This window comes from Lepidothrix coronata, unplaced genomic scaffold (assembly GCF_001604755.1).
Source record: "Lepidothrix coronata isolate B3197 unplaced genomic scaffold, Lepidothrix_coronata-1.0 Scaffold111, whole genome shotgun sequence".
Lineage (NCBI taxonomy): Eukaryota > Metazoa > Chordata > Aves > Passeriformes > Pipridae > Lepidothrix > Lepidothrix coronata.
Genome location: NW_016690291.1, coordinates 622,698 through 628,731, shown reverse-complemented (window position 1 = coordinate 628,731; position 6,034 = coordinate 622,698).

Below are 6,034 nucleotides of genomic sequence, written 5' to 3'. Positions count from 1 at the left end.
ATAAAGGTTTCCTTTATAATAACCTTCATTTAAACTGTTTCCCACCTGTTTCCCACCTAGTTGAAGATGTTCCTTCTCATTGTCAACCTTTAAAGGTCCTCCCTTCCAACCCAAACTACAGTTCTCTGATTCTATGAAAACTGAGCTGCCCTGGCCTAGACTGAATCTCTAGAAAGCAGCAAGGGAAGAATTTCCACAATACTGAGACCACAGAGAAACAAGAGGCCTGTGATTATAAAAGAATGTACATTAATAATAATTAATATTGTGATATCTTTCTTGGAGGTAGATATCCATTGGGTGTCACACCTCATCAGCAGGAATCCTTCATGGTGCATAGGGAAGCAGTGAGGCCAACCAGGTGACTGGTGAAATGTCTGAGCTGGACAAACAAGCCTTCAAAGTCTGTTTAACACCTAACTTGGGGTGGAAGGGGATGGCTTCTCCTGTTCAGAAGCCACAGACATGAAGTCTACCTTGAAATTAAAAGCCTAAACATTCCTTTTTGACAAATATGGAATGAGGTGGTGGTACATGTATGCCCCTAACATCCATTTCCTCAATATGCTGTGGAGTGGAAAAGTCATCTGTAATGTGGACAGTGAGACCTGGTCCCTTGCTCCTGCTTCAGCAAGTAGGGCATGGCATGGGATATGAAATATCCTAACAGAAGAGAAAGTAGTACCCACCTTTGGATACTGCACAGCCTCACCTTCCTGAGATGTGTGTGTTTAAGTCCCCCCATGCTCTAACCACAGCATAAAATAAGCCTTCTTTCTTTGTGTCTTTGGAAAAAAGGCTAACAAGGTTCCATCCTTGGTGAAACCTAAGCAGATAGATATCATCCTCCGGCACCACATGCTTGTCCTTGAGGAGCTAATCCTAGATGTTTCCTACAGGTCAATGCTGTCAACTTCCAGGACAGCTTTGTGGATTCCATCTGAGGAGCCAAGCTTTGGTGCTTCATTTGGATTCCTAACTTCTTCAGGGAGCCAACTGGCTTAAATTCAGATGTTTCAACATTACACCCAGTTTAAACTTTAAGCACAAAATCAACATTTATATCAGTTTTAGAAACGGGGCTCCAGTTTCTAAAGGACCTTGAAAAATCTTATCCCCTATCAGAATTTAAAGCATCCCTTTAGGGATGCTTTAGGGAGGAGCTGTCACACCTTTCAAGTCATTCCACTGTTAAACCACCTTAACAACTGAGAAGTGACATAGCATATTATAATTAGTTTAAATTTGTCTGGCTTCAGCTTTCGAAAGCTGCATGATCTCTTCTTGGTACATGGTAAATGGTAAGGATCCCTGAACAGTTGGATAATCCATCCTTCTTGCAAGAAGCCTCCTTGTTTTGTCACTAGAAAAGATAAACCCCACAAATTACCTCACTGTCCATTTATACACCAATAACTTGATAGAGGTACCATAAATGAACAGGAGAGCTAATGGTGCACCTGGATGATCAACACAAGGGCACTCAAATCCATGGTACAAGGGTAGGGTGATTTCACAGCCCCTCTCTGCCACGTAGACATCTTCTTTTTGCAGGTAGCAATATTTGCACAGCTCTATCAGCAGCTGGTTTAGTAAAATTACCACATTAAAAACTAATCTGCAGTTTTGTTTTGTAGAGGTAATGTCAAGACTCCTGGTTCAGCAGTCAACTCAGCATTGGCATGACAGAAGGCACTGGCCAAGGGGTAGAAGAGGGAAGGTGAAAAGTGCCTTGCAGTCACAGTTTGACCATGAAACCCCACCCTAGGCTAATTAATTGCACAGTCAGTGCCAAAAATCTATTCCTGCCCTACTAAGTTATGGTCATTTCAAACCATATTTTTCTTCCCCAGTTTTTGGCAAGAGTGCTATGTTCCTAGCTTTAAATACAGCTATCTAGGGACTTCCAGAGAGACATTTATTTTTATTATGTTTTTCTTTTGGACTTTATTCACAAAGTCAGCAAGGATAAGAACTAAAAAGCTGAGATTTGAAAGAGGAAGGGGGTTTAAATCAGAAATACCCTTTCAATTTTAGTGAAAAATCAGAATCTTGAAACAAAGACTAGAATGTCTACATTCGAGTTTCCTTGGTGTATAAACTTTTGTGTTTTAGTAGAAAAGAAACCCACTCAGTTTGAAACAGGCCCCAGATTTTTGAGAAGCTGATGGAAGTAATGAAGTGTGACGTACATAGCTGGGACAAGGAATATACTGGAAGAAGCGAGCACGGTATCTTTAAGAAGCTGCCAAGACCTGCAGAAGGCTGACATGGGCAATTTCCTCTGAATGAAGCTACAAGCAAATGAAGCAGATGGAAGGCTGTTGAAATTGAAGATATGAGTCTTCTGAGCTATAGACAAAACGAACAAGCAGGCAGTGTTGAGAATAGCAGAGTTATCAAGAGTTTGGAGTAGGTGTGTACTATCTGAATGTTCACATGTTCAAACTGAAAATTTTAATGGGAAGAGAACAAAAATATACCAGCTACATTCACTCTTTAAACAGGTAGCTTTAAGGAAATAAAATGCTGCTTTGGAAGTCATTCTGCATCCCGGCTTCAGAGCAGCAACTCTCTTCAGAGCAGTGACTCTCAGCATCACAGAGGTACCACTACCTTTTCCGAAAACAAGGGAGTGACAAAAGTCTGTGGTGGCAAATGATCTTTTCCTAATGCAAAACTTGATACAGGTATCAGACTGTGGCCACTTTTAGTGCAGACATCTAAGCTGGTGTTGGACTTGCATCACAGTGAACACCTGTTCATTGTCACTATGACCAGGAGCACGTGCTGCTCTTAGTTGCCAAGTTTTATGGGACAAATTTTTTCTGAGTTTCTGGACAGATGGAGGCAGCTCACAACAGTGAGCAGTCTCTGAGGAACTGTCCTGTACAGGATGGTCTCAGAACATAGGTTGAGACAGAAGAAACAGTAGATTCATGTTTGGGACAGATGTCAGAGATTAACCCCTGCCTCTCCCAACTGAGAACTAGATGTGTTACTAGAGAAGATGTTGGAATAGAAAACTGAGGCATTCAGACATCTGCCAGCATCAGCAAAAACTTGCCCCAACTGCTGAGCAGTTGGATCAGGTTCTAGAGGGAAATTTCACCAGTTGCAAGAGTTACAAGCTTGCCAGACCCCATCAAAAAAACAAAAACTGCAAATGAACTTTCACTGGTGACTCTTTAGCTGGTTTCAAAAAACACCAACATGATGAAAAACAACTGAACAAAATCCATTTCTGTGATTTAAAAATCTATATAGTACATAACCCCATAGTATTTTAGGTTGATAAGAGTTAAGACATGTAAATAGCTTTATTCAAGTAGAATGCACTAGAAACATAAAGAGATACCGAGAGCTAGCCAACAGTCAGCTGGTAACAGGTAAGCAGGACTCAAGTTCCTGTTTTGTAAAACTCAGCAGGGGGGACTTCAACTCTCTCTCTCCTGAACCGCTTTCAGGACATTCTGTTTCATCATGGTGCAGGACAGAATTTTTTTCCTGACCTCTCTAAATTTGCATGGGCTAGGAAAGTATCTTTGCTTTACACATGTATCAAGATTCAAGTTGGAGTAGGAGCCTAACTTCCAAACAAGAGGAATGTGCGTGACTGTGGCTAAAGACAGTGGAGTCTTTCCACGTATCCTCCTCCCCTCCCCTTCTTGCAATTGTCTTTGATGGGCCATATAATTTGTCCTAAGATAAGAACACCATGTGGGAATTGCAGGAGGGACTGTCTGGATGCTCACAAAATAAATGCATTCTAGAGACCAGGGAGCTGCGATGATGGTAACTGATCCTTGGTACACCTGGGCTGCAAAAGGGTAGAAAATGCTGCCAGAGATGAGTGTCCTGGTTCCGGCCAGGATAGGGTTAATTTTTTGCAGTAGCCTTGAGGGGACATGGCTATGACCCAGAGGTTATTCTATACCACCTCAAATCCTTGCCAGAGCATGGGGAAAGGTACTCCAGTCTGGGGAGAAGGGGCTCTTGCTGGTCATGGCATACATCAAACCTGAATACAGGGAACAATCCTTTCTGGATGTGTGCACAGGTAAAAGCACTAAGATCCAGTCACACATGGAATTAAAATCCTAAAGTAGCTCCCACAGGTGCTTTGTCACTTTGCCATTGTGCATTGTGCAAGGACAAAGACTGTAAATGTGTATGTTTCTAGCTGGACCTGCTTACATGATAACGTTTTAGACCTGCTGATCTTATACACTGCATTGGCATTATTTACATACTGTCTTAGCAATAAATTTAATCATAATCATCCACATAACCAGCATCACACTTCTTGTGCCTGATTGAGAGTTTTCTCTCTACTACTCTGCCACAATGTGACTCCTGCTGCATCCAAGGGAAAAACAATTCTCCCCCTCCCTGTTTTCCGTTCAGAAAGGACTTTGGGAGACAGAAGGTATGGAAGACCTGAAAACTGTAAACATTCACTCACAGAATCATCAAGGTTGGAAAAGATCTCCAAGATCATTGAGTCCAACCTTTGACCAACCACCACATGAACTAAATCATCAAGGTATTTCTAGAGTGCTTCCTGCAACGGTGACTCCACCACCTCCCTGGGCAGCCCATTCCAACGTCTAACACTTTCAGAAAAGGAATTCTTCCCAACATCCAGACTGAACCTCCCAAGTTATGCTTAACTACAGTAGACTATCCCTGTAAAGCATAATAGCAATTTAGATGACACTTCGAAAGTACTTGTAATTTGAGACTACTGAACAAACAAACAAAAAAAACCTCCAAATAGGGATTGCCAGTGATTGTGGCCTGGCAGAAATGTCTATTTTGTTCATAAGGAAGAAGCTGCCAGTGAGTAAAACATGCGTAAGCTGAAAGTTTATGGAACCAGCAATTTTTACCCTCCCTTTAAGGAAAAGTGGCTCTCCTGCTGAAAGATAATTCCTTTAATGCCTTCATATTACAGAATAATTTAATGAGATACACTGCCTAAACAAGATGTTCCTAAATGTTATCCATCACTAAGGGGAAGGACAGTAGAAGATCTTCCAGGAGCTTAGCTTAAAGAAGCTGGCACTGATCTTCAGAGCTGTATTTCTCTACTGAAATCATTAGACAACAGCCAGTCAAAAGGATGTGCCACAAAACACACGTGCTTTGTCAATCACTATAATCCATCAGAAGAGCTGTGCCTGTGAAACAGGCAAAGACAAACTGTACCACAGCAGGACAGGTACTACCAGCAGAGAGAATAAATCATAACAACGTACAGTGTGCAACGGGGGGCTTCCTTAGGAACCTCCTGAGCAATCTCAGTACTGAATTCAGTGTAAGGAAACAAATGGAACAGATGCAGGGAAGGACTCCAAATCCCACCTACAAGACAGTAGATGCACCCTTTGAAAAACAAGCAGTTCTTGTTGAGCCTCACAGAACAAAGGCTGAGATGAAATCTACAGCTTTGGACTATGTATACTGCAGGGGGTGAAGGGAAAGAAAAACAGGAAAAAAAGAAAATATTCAACTTATCCTACAACTGCACACAAAAGAGAGTATACACATTAGTATCAGTAATATGTAGTAATGTATCAAGCAGTATGTTAACAAGGTATGTACTAGTATGGCAGCAGAGTTAAGGTAGAAAGCATCAGGAGTTATTTTTCAGAGCAAGGATATTTTCTTTTTAGACTAATTTGCTTAGAAAAATATTATGTGTGCACTTTTACAGTGTGCTAAGCCAGGTAAACATGTTCCCTACCGTTTATATACCTAAAATATAAGCACCTGTAAACATTTTTTAAAGACACTAACCAGGTAAAACTTATGGATATGACTCCAACCACACGCATTTGTAAAAACAAGTTCCACAGCAAAACAATTAAAGGAAAATAAAATATGGCAACTCAGGTTTTTGGCAAACATTTTATAATTTTTATATAAAAATCTCAGTAAGAAACCTAGCAGAATATCTGACGGAAACATCTGCCTTACAACAAGTTCAAAAAAACTTCACAAAAAAAAGAGAAATAAAGAAAAAAAAAAG